The sequence below is a fragment of the Thalassophryne amazonica genome, chromosome 6 (genome assembly GCF_902500255.1).
Source record: "Thalassophryne amazonica chromosome 6, fThaAma1.1, whole genome shotgun sequence".
NCBI classification, from domain to species: domain Eukaryota; kingdom Metazoa; phylum Chordata; class Actinopteri; order Batrachoidiformes; family Batrachoididae; genus Thalassophryne; species Thalassophryne amazonica.
In genome coordinates, this window is record NC_047108.1 from 105,135,998 (window position 1) to 105,155,895 (window position 19,898).

A 19,898-nucleotide genomic window follows, 5' to 3' on the forward strand; every position below is an offset into this window, starting at 1 on the left:
ACCTCTGTCAAACCAGGCACCATCCCTACAGTGAAGCATGATGGTGGCAGCATCATGCTGTGGGGATGTTTTTCAGCAGCAGGAACTGGGAGACTAGTGAGGACTGAGGGAAAGATGCATGCAGCAATGTACAGAGACATCATGGATGAAAACCTGCTCCAGAGCATATGAGGCTGCAGTCACCACACCAAAGTCCCCTCCTTTGCCACCTCACAGTCTGTGGGATGCAGATACTTTATGTACCTTTCAGTAACGCCACTGTCACTCAGACATAAACATGAAAGTCAGAGGCAACCCACATGAACCAGCAACCCAGTCTACGTTCTTCAGTCACCACGCATGCATCGTCCAGCTGGCGTGTTGGCGCGTGATGCCGACCAGAAACGTTACTCCCTGTCAGTCTTGGGACAGTCCAGAAACATCTGTCTTGTTCCAGAATTATCAACATGTTTCCATAAAGTTCTGTCCATGAACATTCCCTAGTCGTCCACACAATGAAACTGCAAAACGACAGAAAAGTCACAATTGCACTAACAAAAAAACAAAACAAAAAACAGAACTTCTAGCATCTTGTACAGAGGAGACAAGCGAGGGACGCCACCAAGACACCGCTGGAGTTTTAGGCTTCTATGACTCTGTGTGGAGAAACCACACATAGTACAACTTCTTCCTGTTGCATCACCAGTTATGCACCTTCATCGTGGAGTAACATAGAATAATTTTCATGAAGATGTGAAATTTCAGCAGTCTACCAGAAGGCACACGGGAGGCTTGAGCCTAGATTTTATCAGCTTAAATAAAGTCCAAGAAATATTCATTGACTTGTATCCATCCCCTGACTCATTTAAACAAAACTGGCTGTAATAGTGATGACTTGTCTTAAAAATAATCCTTATATTTAGTTTGTCCAATTACTTATGAACTCTGAAAATGAGGGACAGTGTGTAAAAATGGCTGGAATTCCGAAATGGTTAATGTGATATTTCTGTTAAACACCTTGAATTCAACTTGACAGTCGACTCGACAGCTTCGTGGTGGTGAACAGAAGCAAATTTACAAAAATCCTCATTCCCCAAATGCCTGTGGACTCCTCTGTGGCATTTGTCTGTTCTTGTGAAGACTGCAGAAAATCAGAACCACCACTACGAGTGTGCCGAGACCCAAAAGAGATGGTATGATGATCACAGCAAGCGGACCTGCTGCCTCTTCATCTAAACAAGAGGAAGGAGGAAAACTTCACATCAGTCTGCTTCCAGCTATTTGAGTCATCTTAGTGCAAACAATAGTGGAGAGAAGATGAAGGATGAAGAAAACTCAATGAATACTTTTGCTGAGCTTAAAAAAAAAAAAAAATAAAAAATTCCCTTTCCCTCTCCTCCTACAGTTACGGTCTGATTTGGATCAAATGTGCACACAGTGTAGGCCAAAGGTCAGATTCTATGGCCTCTTAAGAAAAAAGATACCATTTCTCCACCTGCAACTAATGTCCAATTTGGTCTACATTTGTGCAAAATGTTTCTCATGTGGTCCTGCATTAAATTTGTGCTCATGGTCATGTTTGAAGTCAGACTCAAATGAGCAGGATTGGCCAGTATGAGCTTTTCTTTGGAAGAAAAACATTAACTGAAAATGTTCTCTGGATTTCTGCTGTATAATCTAAAATAAATAAATAAATAAATAAAAAGAAAATACATTTGCATTGCTGCCATTTAGTCACGATGAATTGATAGTCAATCATTACACTTATAAAAAAAAAAGTATTTTTTTTTAAATTGCTTGTGTAAAATAATTAACATCGGGTGATTTCAGTTTTTTTATTTGATTTCTTTGGGAAGTCCAACATCTACATAACATGTACAAACCACATAATTTACATTTATCCATCTAACATTCTGAGGATAACACAAATGGTAAATAAAATAAAATGTTTTCTATTGTTGTTCTCAAATAACAACAGATATAAGACAATGATAACAAAAATAAATAAAAAGTGAAATGAACAAAATTACAACCTACTAAATCAAACTAAAAATAAATATAAAAGAATAAAGAAATTGACATTCTATTTTACATGACAGTGTGACTTTACGGGGTTACAACCACTAGAGGGCAGCGTTGAACAGGAAATAGCGCACCAACAACAATTTGCTGAGTTCTAAGGGTACAGTAGGAAAAGCTCCAAAAAATAACAGCATTTCATGAACCAAAACAAAAAAACCCGACACTTACAAATAATGGAACACACAGCGAGTCATTCGCGCACATTTTAAGGTAAAAATGTTGTATTTCTCGACATTTTCACGGTTAAATCCCGCTTCAGGAACTCCGCCATGGAAACATAAATCCAACACTTCCCAACACACATAAGACCCGCCTCCTGCCAATGGTTATTGGATAAACAGCGACACCTTAGGATCGTCCCCCAACTTGTGATTGGCCAGAAGCCGTTGCAATCAGGAAGCCAACACGGAAAAGGAAAAAAAAGAAAAAAGTTCAGGAGTGCTGTTTAATCGGTTTTTCTACGCTGTTGCGTAGTTTTTCATCGGAAAAAAAAATTCACGCTGCGCCGCAGGGGAAGTGGAAGGAGCAGAGATAAAACAGGAGCAGACAGCCGGTGTAACTATAACGAGTTAAGGAGGCGCTGTTGTGTTTTTGTGTGGTGTTGATGTGCGCGCGCGAGGAGCGGCGGACAGGTGCGCACATTAAAGTTACCTCCGCTCCGGTTCGGACCAGCTGGATCCCCAAATCATCTGCGCTAAACTCATTTTATGAAGGAAGTTTTTCGACAGTGTTGTGAGTTCAGGTGCCGGGCTACATTTTGAGAGAAGACGGGCGCTTATCATTGTGGAATAGCGGAGCCTGTGAACCGAGTCAAGAACCGGGACTTTCCGTTCAATGCGGCACTGACGCAGATCCCGCATCCCGACCGCACACCGCCAAAGCTCGCCGGAGGGTTTTTTTTTTTTAATCATCCGCAACGGAATGGAATATACAGCGCAAGAAAGCAACTTGTGAAATCCGCAGTGATGGTTCCGTGCCGTGTTTAGGATCCCATCGCGGCTCTCCCGCTGAAGGACGCCCGTTCTTGGACTAACCCTCCCTGGGTTTAAAAGCGCTATTCCGACTATGTCCAAGACACTGAAGAAGAAGAAGCACTGGTCCGCGAAAGTGCAGGAGTGCACCGTGTCGTGGGGGGGATCCAGGGAGTTGATCACGGTGGTGGAGGTCCGAGGCGGTGCCGAGCTCGGAGAGTTCCCCTACATTGGACATATAGTTTCTGAAGCGATGGTTTGTCACGCTGGGAGGCTTCCTATCAGCGGGGACGTGCTGCTGGAAGTGAACGGCACTCCAGTGAGCGGACTCACCAACCGAGACACGCTGGCTGTCATCCGCCACTTTCGGGAACCCATCCGTTTGAAGACTGTGAAACCAGGTTTGTGTCCAAATCACAGACATCCACAGACTGAAGGATTTAGACAAACACATCTGGTGCGTGTGTGAGGGGGAGATAAAGAAAGGCACATTTACACTCAACCAAAGCTTTGAATTTGGGGACAAACAGGTGTGATCAGTACAAATCACAGCTGTTTGCTTTGAAACAGAGGTCACAGTTTTGTTTAGGCAAAACACTTGGACTCCCCCAAACACACATTTTTTTTATCACTATGGTTTTCATTCCTGTCTGTCACAATGATCATGCAAAATCAAATGGACTGATTTGTCATCCCTTGTTGGTGGGGTGGGAAAGGGGACAAAGAAGAACCCATTAAATAGCCCTGCCAAACCTGCCAAATTAATCATACAAAATTCTAGTTGTATGTAGCTGTGTTGATTAGCCCATAGGGTTTGGGTTACCCCTCTCTCACACTGCCTCCGGTGTTATCGCTGCGGGGTACGGATGCGGGACCCGCAGAGAATCCAAGTCAGTAAAAAGATACAAACTTCTCTGTGGCCGCAGAGCTCTGCGGTTACCGAGACCCTGCGGCGCTGCGGATTTTTCCGCAAAAAGTCTATCCTTGTGGGCTGCAGCGAGCGTAGTCTCTGAACCTGTTGTCGGAGTTGGTCGCAGCTCCATACAGCAGACAGGGAGGTGGAGTGACCTGCTGCGGCGTTTACCGAGCCCACATACTCACTAAGCACATCAGAGGCAGTGAGAGCAAGGCCTTACGGTTTTCTTCTGCAGACCTCCCATCTTGTGCACCAGCACGGATTCTCAAAATCTCCCAAAATTTCTTGTATTGTCAGTTGTGTTGATAGCATGGCCCAAGCAGAGGGTCACCCCTTTGAGTCTGGTCTGCTTGAGGTTTCTTCCTCAAATCATCAGAGGGAGTTTTTCCTTACCACTGTTGCCTGTGTGCTTGTCTAGGGGTTGGTAAGGTTAGAACTTACTTCTGTGAAGCGCCTTGGGGCAACTTTGTTGTGATTTGGCTCTATATAAATGAAAATAAATTAAAATTGAAAATGGTTTATCCCGCAGACATTTGTACCTGGCATCTAGTAATATAAGCGGTGACAGGTTGGTCATCCTTGGGGGGTGTTCCACAGCAACCTATACTCAAGGTTTTTGAAATAGAGCAGTATGTTCACATTGTGGACACTTATCAATAATGCTGGTACAATAGAGTTTTGCCAAGAGCTCCAGTATCATAACTTTAAGTTATGACCCATTGCTGAATGTGACACACGTGCCAGTGGTAGGGCATCAGGCTTCTGAGGTAGACACCTTGAGTTTAAATAACAATCATTTAAGCATTTTCTTTTTTCTGCTTTAAGAATAAAATTGCTAGGATTGCGCCTAAACCATGATGTTGGATAGTTTAAATAACAATCAGTACTGCACTAAGAGCAATTTGTGGTTTGACTATGGTGCCATAGGAACAGCCAAAATGTAAAAATGTTGGGATGTGGTTTAGGTTTTAGTATGGTTGAAGATGCTATTGGGCTAGTAGAATACTTAAGAAAAACACATTTTCCTTGCAGATGAAGTGGGTAGGTTAGTGAAGATGAAGTGTGATGAATATTAAATGCAAAATAAAGTTTTGTCTGGTTTTTTTTTTCCCCCTTTAGTTTTGCTGCGTTTTTAACAAATTCAAATTTTACTAGTCAAAGGGCCTTCTGCAACTTGGAGGCATATTTACCACTGGAGTTTTAAATGTAATGTTACTTGAAGCTGAAGTACGTAAGAAGAAGAGCACTTTTTCTCTTGCAGATGAGGTGGGTAAGTCAGTGTACATGCAACTTGCTGAATACAAAATAAAACAGATTTTTATCCTCTGATTCAGTCTTCTGTGATAAAGTGGCTTTGTGTGGAGGGTGCACCCCGCCTCACGCCCCATGACCGCTGGGATAGGCTCCAGGTCCCTCATTACTCTTTATTGGAACGTATAGAAAATGAATGAATGATTCAGCCTTACTGAAAAACTAAAGGTCCATTCCATTCAAAATGGGTGTATTTTAGAATATTTTGCCAGCTAGATTGATCAATTTACAAATCTTAGGATATGTATGGGGCTCCTAAGTGACAGGGCTGTCACATCTTGACGATTTAGCCTGCGTATGAAATATACGCTGAATACACTGGCGTATGTCTATTAAGTTATGGGTAAGTTTTGTGTAAGTTAAGGGCACGCTGGTATACAGTGTAGTACAGTGAGGTTGTCAAAATGTTGGGCATGGACAATATTTTCTACGTATGATTATATGTACTGCATACACAGGAAATAAGTTGTAGGTAAGTTATGCACACGCCCACACGTTACTTGTAAGTGACTCATAAGCCGAAATACTACGGTGAGCTAATGTGTAGTGTATCCAAACATATTTCTAACCTATGAGTAATGTGCTGTGAGCGAGGGCTGCCACACATGATTATTTTGATAATCGACTAGTCACCGATTATTTTTTGCAATTAGTCGACTATTCGGGTCATACTAAATTGTCTTATCGCACCACCATGCAGCTCTTATTTGTCTTTGAATGTTGCTATTGTTTATGATATCATTTAATTAATTATTTATTTTGCTATGTGTTATTGTTGGCATTATAGTTTATATACATACATTCATGCTAATAAAGCAAATTGAGGGAGAGATGGAGCTTCTCAATGTTGTATCGTATTTCTTTTCCATCATTGTGGTGAGGTGAGATCGGTCTCATGTTAGTCACCAGCTGTTGTTGTTTCTTCTAAATATTAATGGCGTATGTTTAGTTTCCAAGTCCGTCAGTTATATTTTGTTTACTGATGATACAACGGTGTTTTGTAGTGGGGATTATTTGGCACAGACCTTGGACATGATGGAGAAGGAGCTAAAGAAGTTTACAGTGGTTTGACTCAAACAAATTATTGCTCCACTTTGGTAAAACAAAGTGTTAGGGATGTCCCGATCCGATCACGTGATCGGAAATCGGATCCGATATAGATTTTATCGTCATTATTTTGATCAGCGCTATTTCAAGCTCATTATTGCAGATTAATGGGCTTTCACACGTTGGAAGCGTCAGAGGCGTGAGACGCGTTGCTTTTTAGAGGCGTCAGAAGCATTGCTTTAGCTCATCTTTTGATGCAACGCTTCTGATGGGAGCGCGCATTGCCGCTTGTCGGCAGGCAGACGTGGTCAAAGTTCAACCCAATCTTTTTTTTTGTTTGTTTTTAATTGAACAAAAGAAAAAACACAAGTTCAACTGGACATTCTTGGCACACGCGGTGCGGCTGAAACCGATTCAGAGGAGGAAAAGGGAACAAAGTTGTGCAGTGAATTTGGGAAGAAGAGATGGAATTGTAACCCGGCCAGAGGTGGGGGGAGTTATGCGCGCACAGTTTCTTTCGCAGAACTGCTGGTTTGTGTGTTTTACGCGCTCAGCCTGACACCTCGATGGAATGACAAGGGATGATGGACAACTTTCCCACCGAAAACTCTTGCTCAGTCATCCTTCCGTGCGCAGCAGGACTCGGTGCTGACCAAGTCATCAGGACGACGATCTGTTATCTCATTAACAACAAGAAAAAAACAAATTGTCCTGTGATCGTTTGTCTGCAAAACAGAGTGAGAGATGGTGGTCGCACGAGCGACGTGCGCACTCATCACATTTAGGAGCGGTCTTAAAGAGCTTCCATCTTCATTCACGTTCACTGTGCTGCTCTGAACTTGTGGAACACTGATAAAGCATCAGAGGGGTCACTGAGGACTGTCAGGATGCAAATGTAAGTGTTTTTTTTTTTTTTTTTTCTTTTACTTTTCAGTTGACTTTTGAACTTTCGACGCTCTGAGCTGTGACGTCGCTTCGCACTGTCCAATAGGAACGATGCGTCGGGCCAAACGCGAGGAAAGACCAGTGGCAAAACCACTGCTATGTACAAATGGTAAATGGACTGCATTTATATAACGCTTTTCCATCGCATCAGACGCTCAAAGCGCTTACAATTATGCCTCACATTCACCCCAATGTCAGGGTGCTGCCATACAAGCCGCTCACTACACACCGGGAGCAATGGGGGATTAAAGACCTGCCCAAGGGCCCTTATGATTTTTCCAGTCAGGAGGATTTGAACCACAGATCAGTGCAAAAAACCACGTGTCTGAAGAATAAATCCTTGGAAATGTTTGTTGTTGTTGTTTACCTCAAAATTTCTGATTACTGTTTAAAAAGGTTTAGAACACTTGTAATTAAAATAGCTAAATCAATAAATGGTTCTTTAGAACCTTTCATCTATAAATTAAAACCACCTGTTATTTCAGATAGATAGTTTCTTGTTTAACATACAGAACCTTGGACATTTATTTTAGACAAATAAAATAACATGGAAAACTTGTACATTTTTAAGTCTGGTAGATTATTACTTGATTGTTCAAGGTACCTCAAGGAGAAGTGCACTGTTTAAGTGATAAATAATAAAATAAGGTGATTAAAATGAAATTTTATATATTTAGCATTTGTTCATGTCATTCAGTTTTTTAAAGTATCGGATCGGGACTCGATATCGGCAGATACTCAAAATCAGATGACCTTGGAATCGGATTTGGGCCAAAAAACCTGATCGGGACCATCCCTACAAAGTGTATCATATTTGGAAACAAGTCAAGGAATTTCTGGAGAAATTTATTATTAAATGATATTGAAATTGTAACTGATACTAAATTTCTTGGTGTTGTTATTGACGATAAACTTAGCTGGAAAACGCATATTTTGTTAAATGTAAAATGTCAAAAGCCATTGCAATTTTACATAAAGCACAATACTTCATCTCCCAACACAGAAAATTCACAAGAGGTATCGATAAGGAATCGGATCGATAAGCAGAATTGATATTGGTATTGATATGATAAAATCTTATCATACCATCCCTAGTCTTGAGGGAAGCCAGAGCTTGCCTTCACCAACTGCTTCTTCTCAGTCAGTTCTGGGGAGCCATCACCGCTCTTCTTCTTGTTGAGATGGATGTGGGTGTCTTCCTGGGACCATCCTTGAAGGTGTTTCCACATGACCTTGGCTTGATCCTTCCCCAGCTTTGCGCAGCAGGACCCGGTGCTGACCAAGTCCTCAGGATGACGATCTGTCATCTCATTAACAACAAGAAAAAAAACAAATTGTCCTGTGATCGTTTGTCTGCAAAACTGAGCGAGAGATGATGTGGTGTACTTTTTTTTTTTTTTTTTTTACTAATAGCCCAATTTCATAGCCTTAAGAGTGTGCATATCATGAATGCTTGGTCTTGTTGGATTTGTGAGAATCTACGGTTACCTTGTTTCCCATGTAACAATAAGAAATATACTCAAAACCTGGATTAATCTTTTTAGTCACATAGCACTGCTATTATTCTGAACACTACTGTAGCTGCTTTTGAGTGTGGAGCTTTGCAAACAATTGGTGTGGATTGTTAATGGTTGCCTTTGGCTTAGACAGTCACAGTCTGCTTACAGGCTTGAGTTGAGTCCAAGTCTTTAATTGAATCAATTAGTCCCATATCTTTAAATCCCTTGGATGCTGCATTAACCCAGTGACATTCTTTGACACCAAGGATCTCGGGTGTTTGTTCTCTGCGGTTGTTCACTGTGAAGATGATGGATCTTTCTGCTCCACACTTGGTTCACTTACTAATCCATAACAGGAAGCAGATTAATTGTATCATTGATTTGTACAGATGGTATGATGACAAATGCGTATTTGAGTCCAATGTATTACAAGTGGTGCAGCAAAAATATATGTCACAATAAAACAAATTTTGTCATCCATTTAGATAATTGGGATTAGATTTCATCCTATGTTTCCCTTAGATCCTGGGAGACCTGGGCTGCAGTTATTATACAGTATCAAGGGTGAGACGAACATTGAGTGTTACATGCTAGCTGTAGAAATCCATGGAACCTAGAGGTGCACGCTGTCTTGTTACATGACTGGCGCATTGTTCAAACCTGTGGTGCTCACATGAAATGTTGAGAATGTCTTTGCCTTGTGATAGCTGAAACTTAAAGTGTCAAAGTGCTGTTTTTGCAATAAATCACTGGCATTTTGGCAGCCCTTGGCTTGATTGTTTTGTTGTTGTTTTTTTTAAGATCTCTGAGCCAAAATCTATTTTTCTCAATTTCAATTTTCAATTTATTTTCATTTATATAACGCCAAATCACAACAGAGTTGCCTCAAAGCACTTCACACAGGTAAGGTCTAATCTTACCAACCCCCAGAGCAACAGTGGTAAGGAAAACTCCCTCTGAGGAAGTAACTCAAGCAGACCAGACTCAAAGGGGTGACCCTCTGCTTGTGCCATGCTACAAAACATAAATTACAGAACAATTTCACAGAACATTCACGGACAAATATACAAGAAATGCAATTGGCGCACAGGACAGGAGGATCGCCAACACGAACACAACTCCCATCTCTGGATGGAGCTGCACCATAAACAGAGAGAAAAAACTGAATCAGGCATCAGAAAGACAAGAAATACTGCATAATTTGTCAGCATTAAACAACAAGAAAAAATAGAGAAATACTAAGGTGATCGCCGGCCACTAGCCCCTAAACTTCACAAAAGACCCGAATTAGGTAAAGTTGAGGCCGCGGGGCCACTCTCAATTACTAATAAAATAATTAAAAGAGTAAAAAGTGTAAATAAAACTGTCACAGTATGCTAGCCATATGAAAGGGAAATAAGTGCGTCTTAAGTTGGACTTGAAAGTCTCCACAGAAGCTGCCTGTTTTATGAGCAGGGAGATCATTCCACAGAATAGGGGCACGATAAGAGAAAGCTCTGTGACCCGCAGACTTCTTATTCACCTTAGGGACACAAAGTAGTCCTGCACCCTGAGAACGTAAATCCCGGGCCGGTACATAAGGTTTAATTAGGTCAGCTAGGTAGGAGGGTGCCAGTCCATGAATAATTTTATAGGTTAGTAGCAGAACCTTAATATCTGATCTCACTGGGACAGGAAGCCAGTGAAGGGATCCCAAAATGGGTGTAATGTGGTCGAACTTTCTGCTTTGTGTCAAAAGTCTGGCTGCAGCATTTTGAACCAGTTGGAGACCTCTAATGCTAGACTGCGGTAAACCAGAAAATAGAACATTGCAGTAGTCCAATCTAGAAGAGATAAATGCATGGATTAGGGTCTCAGCATCAGCCATAGACAGGATGGGACGAATCTTCGCTATATTTCACAGATGGAAGAAAGCAGTCCTAGTAATATTTCTAATGTGGAGGCCAAAGGACAACGAAGGATCAAAAATTACTCCAAGGTTCCTCACTTTGTCAGTGTGATGTATGACACATGAGCCGAGGCTGAGCGTTAACTGGTCAAATTGATGATGATGTCTCACTGGACCAAGAACCATCATTTCAGTCTTATCAGAGTTTAAAAGTAGGAAGTTTCTAGACATCCAACTTCTCACTGCTGCAAGGCAATCTTCTAAGGATTTTATGTGAACGAGATTACCAGCAGTTATTGGCTTGTATAACTGAGTGTCATCTGCATAACACTGAAAGGTAATCCCAAAATGCCACAATATGTGCCCAAGGGGTGCTATATAAAGGGAGAAAAGCAGGGAGCCTAAGACAGACCCCTGTGGAACCCAAAATTTCATGTCACTAAGGTTAGAGGTAGTGTTACTGTACAAACCACAGTGAGAACGACTGGTCAAGTATGACGTCAGCCATGCAAGGCCACTCCCAGTAATCCCAAAATGATTTTCCAGCCTATCAAGTAGATTATGATGATTCACTGTATCAAATGCAGCACTGAGATCTAACAGCAACAGAACCATAGTGGTGTCCGAATCCATTGTAAGCAGAAGATCATTCACCACTTTAGTGAGAGACGTCTCTGTGGAATGATATTTTCTAAAAGGAGACTGCAGTGGCTCAAAGATTATTCTCAGTAAGATAGTCTGCAAGCTGCTGTGACACCACTTTTTCCAGAATTCTAGAGAAAAATGATAGATTTGATATCGGCCGATAGTTTGTCAATACACTAGGGTCAAGATTAGGTTTCTTAAGTAATGGTTTAATCACTGCAGATTTGAAACATTTAGGAACAGATCCAGAAGTTAAAGAAAGATTAATAATTTCCAGCACAGTCAGCCCAAGAGTGGGTCACAGGTCCTTAAACAGTTTTGTTGGTATAGGATCAAATAAACAGGTTGTGCTTTTGTTGACATTACGAGTTTTGTCAGTATGCCTAGTGAGATACTGTCAAATTCTGTAAATCTAGGTAATAGCTCAGTAGTGGCGCTCATATCAATAGCAGGGTGTAGTGGCTGGATTAAGACATGCCGGGATATGTTTAACCTGATGTCTTCTATTTTCTTCCCAAAGTAATCCAGGAAATCTTGTGCTGTAAAAGGAGAGCAAACTACAGGTGGTTGTCCATGCAGACAACAGTGGTGCCACCGTGTCAAACAAGAACTTTGAGTTATGCTTGTTTTTATTGATCAAATCAGAGTAGTAAGTCCGCTTTGTAGCCAATCATGCATGCTTATAGTCTAAGATAGCATCACGCCACGCAAGGTGAAATACTTCTAATTTTGAATGACGCCATTTCCGTTCTAGACCTCTTGCTTTATGCTTGAGGTCACGCAGGTAATCATTGAACCAAGGTGACTGTAATTTGGGGGAGCGCGGTTTAACACAGGTGGTGCAATCATGTCGAGTGTAGTTTTGAGCACTGAGTTTAAACTATCCACAAGTCTGTCTACTGACTGGGTGTTTGTCAAATGTGAAGCTAAGACATCAGGCAGCCTAGCTTCGAGTTCAGTCTTAGTTGAGGAGTTGATGCATCGCCATAAAGATATATAAGATTGTTGTTCCACTAAATACGGCATTTTTCCGCAAAGTTTATGCAAAAAGATGTCCTTCCTCAGTGTTTATATGATGTTGGGCAGTTTGTTAGGCCGTCCATCGATAGTGGAGGACCTTGTTGTTGGTGTAATCCTTCCAGGGGATTACCATAATAGAGCAAAATGGTACAAATGGTAGAAACCTTTGGTATACATTTATAGTAAATTGTAAATTTTATTCAGAGTAACCTGGATATTATCTGAAAATGCATGCTTCAGATAAATTTTATTAAAATCTAATTTACCATATCTAGAATCAACTGATAAAATTTGAAATTCTTTAAAGTAACAAAGCAAAACATTTTCATAGAAATAGCCTATACTACCTGTGTTTTACAAAAAGCTGTTTTGTAAATTGCTTGAATTGTCCTTTTAATGCGGTCACAACTTTTCTATATTCATGCTAAAGGAAGACTCGTGGTGTCTGCTTACATTAGGCTCCACTTTTCCTCATGGGGCCATGCTGTGTGTTTATATCTCTGTCTTGTTTCTCATGATTAATTCATGCATCATCCATATTTGATGGCACCCCCATGCGAGGATGAGGTAGCTGATGGGTGGATCAAATATTAGCTGAGTGGGTATCTCATTTGTTGTAAACAAAGCTAGTTCTTGTTTTTACTCTAAGAGGCTTAGTGTATGGACCATTTAATGCATATACCCTGAATAACCATTGTTATTAACTTAGTTCTATAATGGAAACTGTATACGAGGTCTGTCCGTAAAGTATAGGTCCTTTTTATTTTTTTCAAAAACTATATGGATTTCATTCATATGTTTTTACGTCAGACATGCTTGAACCCTCGTGCGCATGCGTGAGTTTTTCCACGCCTGTCGGTGACGTCATTCGCCTGTGAGCACTCCTTGTGGGAGGAGTCGTCCAGCCCCTCGTCGGAATTCCTTTGTCTGAGAAGTTGCTGAGAGACTGGCGCTTTGTTTGATCAAAATTTTTTCTAAACCTGTGAGACACATCGAAGTGGACATGGTTCGAAAAATTAAGCTGGTTTTCAGTGAAAATTTTAACAGCTGATGAGAGATTTTGAGGTGATTCTGTTGCTTTAAGGACTTCCCACGGTGCGAGACGTCGTGCAGCGCTCTCAGGCAGCGTCATCAGCCTGTTTCAAGCTTAAAACCTCCACATTTCAGGCTCTGTTGATCCAGGACGTCGTGAGAGAACGGAGAAGTTTCAGAAGAAGTCGGTTTCAGCATTTTATCCGGATATTCCACTGTTAAAGGAGATATTTTTTAATGAAAGACGTGCGGGCGGATTGCAGCGTCGGCTCGCAGCCGCCGCGACGCTCCGTCACAGGAAAAACACCTCTGCTGGAAGCCTTAAGGACAAGTTGGAACATCTCCAGCTGATAAACAATTTCTCATATACTCACTCCACTGAAAGCCATCAAAAGCCAACTGGATTTTAACAAATGGTTATCAACACGGAGGTGTTTTTCCTGTGCTGCCGCGCCACGTGGGCTGCGTCCCGATGCGCGGACCCCAAAAAAAAAAAAAAAAATCATGGGATCACTTTGCAAGCCTCATACGTAAGTGACATTAACCACACTTTCAAGATAAAATATACAATAGACTGGTGTTGGTGGGACAGTGTAAAAAGATGTTATTTTTGCGTGTGATTTTGCACCATAATGTGAATTGCATATTAACATAATATAGAACACACATCGGCCCAATTTTTTCTTAATACACCAGTGAAAAATAGCACAGACAAAACAGTGAAAACTAATGTCAAGTATCGATTAATTTTAAGATCAATACACATTTTGGCACAGCTCTAATCAGAGCCACAGACTGAGGTGGTCTGTGTGGCCGTTTGTCTTGCGCTCCCCCACCCCCATGTTCTCATGAGTCAAACACATGAAAATTCATTAAGGTATATCTTCTATTATACATTCCAAATCTAAGGTGGAACTCTACTAGTGTATACTAAGGTACACCTAAATATCTTAAAAAAGTTATATATATGATAAAATAATTTTCTTATAGACATAGACAGTAATATTCACACATAACATGTAGCAGTGGTGGAAATTGTTGAACTGAACCAACTGATTCTTTGCGCTGCTGACACAATTATTAGTTAACACAGCCAGAAACCTTTTTAATCACAAAACCATGAAAATCTTTGATTCATTAAGTTTTTTCAACCTGATTCTAACTCTGAGCAGATTTGAAAATGAAAACTGTCCAAGTTTAAACTTTTGCTCAAAAGATAATTATTCAACTGGTCATAAGGTGTAAAACTAGTGATACCATGATATAATACCTTCACTATCCAAAAAATGAAAAATATTATGAAACAAAATCCAATCAAATTTTAAAAGCCTTTTTAAACTTGGCTGGGGGTAACTGGGATTAAAGTTCTCCATCACTATGGCTGCCAAAAGGACGTATATGAGATCAATGCAGTTCCAGTGAGAATTTTAAAAAAAGGAGGGGGGATCTTATTAAACTGCTGATTATGATATGCAGCTTCACCGATCACAGACATGTCAGTTTTCTGCAAAAACAGGGATTATCTTTTTAGATTTTCCCCCAAAATTCAGATTTTAGACAATTTTTGCTGTCAAGCAGTCTGCAGAATGGCTCAATGGCTCCACCTCGAATGACGACGCTCTTGACCAGCCAGTACATACTTCCCCTGGTGGGATTTTTTTTATGGTACGTCTCATTGGTAAGGTCTCACACCCAAGGACTAGGGCTGTCACGATTAGGAATTTCTGGAGACGATTAATTGTCAGGCAAATAATTGTGATTGACAATTATATTGTCTATTTTTTTCTTTTTTCCCTTCTTTATATTCTACTATCATAGTATGATTACACAACTCTGGAAGAACGTTTGGCTTTTGTGAGTGGAGAAACTGGGAATAGTGCAACATTTTTATTTTTATCTTCATTTTACATACAGTCCCAACTTTTTATCATTTGTGGTTGTTTCTGTTGAATTTCTGAAATTACAGAACTGCTATAAAGAACAGTGTGAACATTTTATTGTGTTTTAAAACTTTGTGGAGCAAACACCAAGCTCTTATAAAGAAGGAAAAACACCTGGACATGTTCAGGAAAACTGATATAAACTTAACAGAACAATGCAGGCTGATTACACTCCCCATGTTTTTTTTTTTTTTGTATAAATAAATCAGAATACGAGGTCTGTCCAAAAAGTAACGGACCTTTTTATTTTTTTTCAAAAACTATATGGATTTGAATCGTGTGATTGCATCAGCTAAGCTTGAACCTTCGTGTGCATGCGTGAGTTTTTTCACACCTGTCGGTTGCGTTATTCGCCTGTGAGCAGTGGTCCACCCCCCTCGTCGGATTTTTATTGCGAGTAAAATATCTGAAAGATTTGGAGCTTTGCTGCATCAAATTTTTCCAGAAACTGTGAGAGACAGTTAGGTGGAAACCATTCGGAAGATTCAGATGGCTTTCAGGGACGATTTTGTGGGGATCACACAGATTAAGGAGTGCTCCAGCCGGTTTAAAGACCGCCCACAGCGTCTGAGAGCGCGGCGCACTCTGAGCGCCGATCAACAGGCTGAAACCCTGCTGAAACAACCAGATCATTTCCAAAGTGAAGGCTTTGTTGATCCGGGACGTCGTCTGACTACCACAGAACTAGGAAGAAGACGTGGACATCAGCACTTTTTCGGCACATTCCACTGTTACAGGAGTTTTTGTCATGGAAAGAGAAGCAGAGGGATGCGCCACAGAGCCGTGAATGGCGCGGACAAAAGCACCTCTGTGTTGGTCTCACAGGACGGCTTTCAGATGGCTTTCAGATGGCTGTCGGTGGCTTTTCAGCCATGTGACTATCCGAGAAATTGTGGATGAGCTGGACATGCCAGAACATGTCCTGTGAGGCTTCATCACGGCGTTGCTTTGCGCCATGCAGCTCCATCCCGACACGCGAATCCCTCCGCTTCTGCCACGTCTTCTGCCATTACTGTGGAAGTCAGACGACGTCCTGGATCAACAAAGCCTTCACTTTGGAAATGATCTGGTTGTTTCAGCGGGGTTTCAGCCTGTCGATCGGCGCTTGGAGTGCGCCGCGCTCTCAGACGCTGTGGGCGGTCTTTAAACCGGCTGGAGCACTCCTTAATCTGTGTAATCCCCATAAAATCGTCCCTGAAAGCCATCTGAATTTTCCGAATGGTGTCCACCTGGAGGTCTCTCACAGTTTCTGGAAAAATTTGATGCAGCAAAGCTCCAAATCATTCAGACATTTTATTCGCAATAAAAATCCGACAAGAGGGGTGGACCACTGCTCACACAAAGCCTGCTCACAGGCGAATGGCGCAACCGACAGGCGTGAAAAAACTCACGCATGCGCACGAAGGTTCAAGCTTGGCTGATGCAATCACACGTGATTCAAATCCATATAGCTTTTGAAAAAAATAAAAAGGTCCGTTACTTTTTGGACAGACCTCGTACAATAAGAGGCAACTCACTTTGAAATAATTAAAACATATAGCTGCAGCTTAATAACTTTGAAAAACAGCTGAAATCAGCAGCTTGTATTTTTATTCTGACTTCAGTTCATTTTAGTGTGATGAAGTCATCCTTTTTTTCTCATCAGTCACGTTTTGTGCTTGAACACTGCATTAAGCTCAAGATTGAACAAATACATACCTTTGGAAAATAAACAGCTGTTAAAGATCAGCTTTTTGTGATCTGTGCCTCTGCACAGCTTCTCCACAGCAGGGTTTTTTTAAAACCCGTGTGTGTGTAATTTTTGCTCAGTTCATTTATATATTCTCATTTTTTAAGGATGTTTTAAGGATATTTGACCGTTTATTTCATCTCGTGATCTCATAAATTCAGTATACGACACGTACATGGTGTGAACAGATCGGTGCCATCAGAACCACACGTGTAGAGAAAGTACAGAGAGTAAAGGCAGCCCCAAGGTTTTGTTTTTTGTTTTTTTAACATGTTCACTCGGGTTAAAATCCTCTCTCTCTGCTCCGCGCTCGCTGTTTTAAGTGCACTGATGGTTCACAGCAGAACCTAACGTCTCATGCCTCCGTTCAGGAATCTCACTCCCTCACCTGCTCCCTCCCTCGCAGTCTGTAGCGAGTTGACTCCGCGCACACACATACACACAGCTCCTTCGGTAAACTACCCATTTTAAACGGCTTTGAATAAGACGGCCACTGTTTTATTCGGCCGTCTCATTCAAAATTTGAACATCCAAATTACGGCAGGACGGCTGCCTAAAACTATGAATTGAGAGGAAAAACAAAGACTTAAATAAAATAAATGACTCGTCAACTACTAAATTAGTTGTTAATGATTTCAATCGTCAACGTAGTCGTGACTAGTCGGCTAGTCGTGGCAGCCCTACTTAAAACCGAAATGCATCCACAGCGGTGCTGTGGTACGTGGCTTTGGAACCAGAACCTCCTCACGCTCCGTGTTATTATCCGAGCCTCGCTAACCATCCGACCAAGACGAGAGGGAACAGAGTGAGTGAGGCAGCGTGCGGCTGCTGCTGCACGATGACGTCAGATTCTGAGTCATTTTATGCAACTTTGTTGATAAAATAAGTAATTCACGGTAATCGCGATTATGAAAAATATTCGCGAATATGAAAAATAATCGCGATTGGCGAATATTGTAATAATTGTGACTGCCCTACCAGGGACTTTTTTTTCTATGATAAGGAATTAAACTATTTCCAGATGTCATATTATGAAACAAGGCTGTCTTCTGTGGATAAGTTTTTTTTTGGTGGGCTGTGATGATGAATCCGAGTGAAAGCAGGCAACAGGTGAGTTTAAAAGACTTTTATATTTACTCTGTGACACTTTGAAAAGTTGCTGCTCCATTTATTAACTTAGACCAGTGGGACAAATATGGCAGCAGGACAGATTTGGCACGACACCTGTCCTGCACATGCTATGTTTTCTCCTTGTTTTTTTTTTTGGTGGAAGCATTACATAGCCACATACTGCAGCGTTTTCAGACAGTTTGAGCATTTGGACTCAGATATTTTTTTGAAACGATGCCGTGTTTCATAGGTAGGATAAAATGTTAGGACACGGGCATTTTGAACAAAAGGGAGAGTTTGGCCTTGTCCACACAGTAAATGCATGATAGCATTGCATTGACTGTTGACATACTCAAAAACTAGTTTAAATGGTCATGGCTGGAGGAAAAGTACAAGTTTGGAGATTTTCTCTATGTGAGGAAGCTGAATGCATCTGGTGTCATGACCACTTGAAGTACGCTTCACATGGAAAGCTGTGCCTCCTTGACCACGCCGAAACTGTGAAACACAAACATGCACGAAAGTCCATGCAGTCAACGCAACAACGTCCAGCAATGTTTCTCGCCTCAAAGAAGTCCATCAATGGTCAGTTCTTTGTAAAAATTGATTCTTGAAATAACATTATTTCCTGAATTTCGTCTGTTGATGAAATGATGGTTTTCCCCCTGATATTGGGTTTTTGCTGAAAGATGGATCATCTGTTTTCCATGTGTTGACGCCAGTGCTTAAAAAAACAGTGGCCCACTCCATTAATGTGACCTGATTTTACTGTGAGCAACCTGGAAATGGCTGTGAACTACTCAAAATGATAATGAAACAGTTAAATTCTGTGTTGATTTGGGTCACCAAGTGGTTCAGGTGTCGTCTTGCCTCAATAATATCTTACTTCAATTTAAGCTGTTTTGTTGTCACTGATGCATGATAAAACAGCACTGGCATGCAATTTTAAAATTGGTTATTTTACCTCATATCATGTAGATCCTCATTGTTTTGACTTTACACAGCTATGACTGACAAATTTATTCTACTATTGAATATCAGTTCAGATAAGTGTAATTGAATATTGTTCAATCAGTTTACCTTGCATAACCTGTGCGGTTTAAAATTTTGCATAATTGTGTTCTAGCTGTGGCTGATTTCTGTCATGAATGTAAAGTTGTAATGGAAAGGAGTACAGTTTTGTTTTTTTTCTTGCTACCACGACCCTCACTCTGTAAATATGTAAAATACAAACATTTTTGTGAGCAGAACTTTGTGTTCTATTCATCCTCAAAATGTACCATTTGGTACTTTTATTAGCCTATTCTACACATGAAGAGGAAAATCAAGCCATTTCTTACATTTCTGCTCATCCTTTTTTGACCAGGAAAAAGAAACACCACTTGTATTTTAAAGGTTTTCTGTTGATTCTTGTTTTCTTAGCTGTCTCCACCTTGTTTTACTTTAAATCCTAGGACGTGATCACAAAAGGTTTTCTTTAAAAAGGTAGTTGGTGAACAGCTTATGATTTGGCCATAATAAAAAAAAAATCAGCTAGAAGATTTTTTTAAATTAATATATATATATTTTTGCTTTAATCTCACTCACTTCCCACGCATTCAATCATCTTCAACCGCTCAGTCCAATTAAGGGTCACGGTGGGGCTGGAGCCTATCCCAGCAGTCATAGCGCATGAGGCGGGGTACCAATCCACCTAACCTCCTTGTCTCTGGAGGTGGGAGAAAGCCAGAGCACCCGGAGAGAACCCACGCAGCCACGCAGAGAACATACAAACTCCACACAGA

General features: G+C 41.0%; 1 pseudogene; it reads left to right on the top strand.

Moving 5' to 3' along the window:
- Positions 1-2,468: 2,468 nt before the first annotated feature.
- The window catches only part of LOC117512852, a 421,938-nt pseudogene continuing 404,508 nt past the window's right edge, over positions 2,469-19,898 (top strand).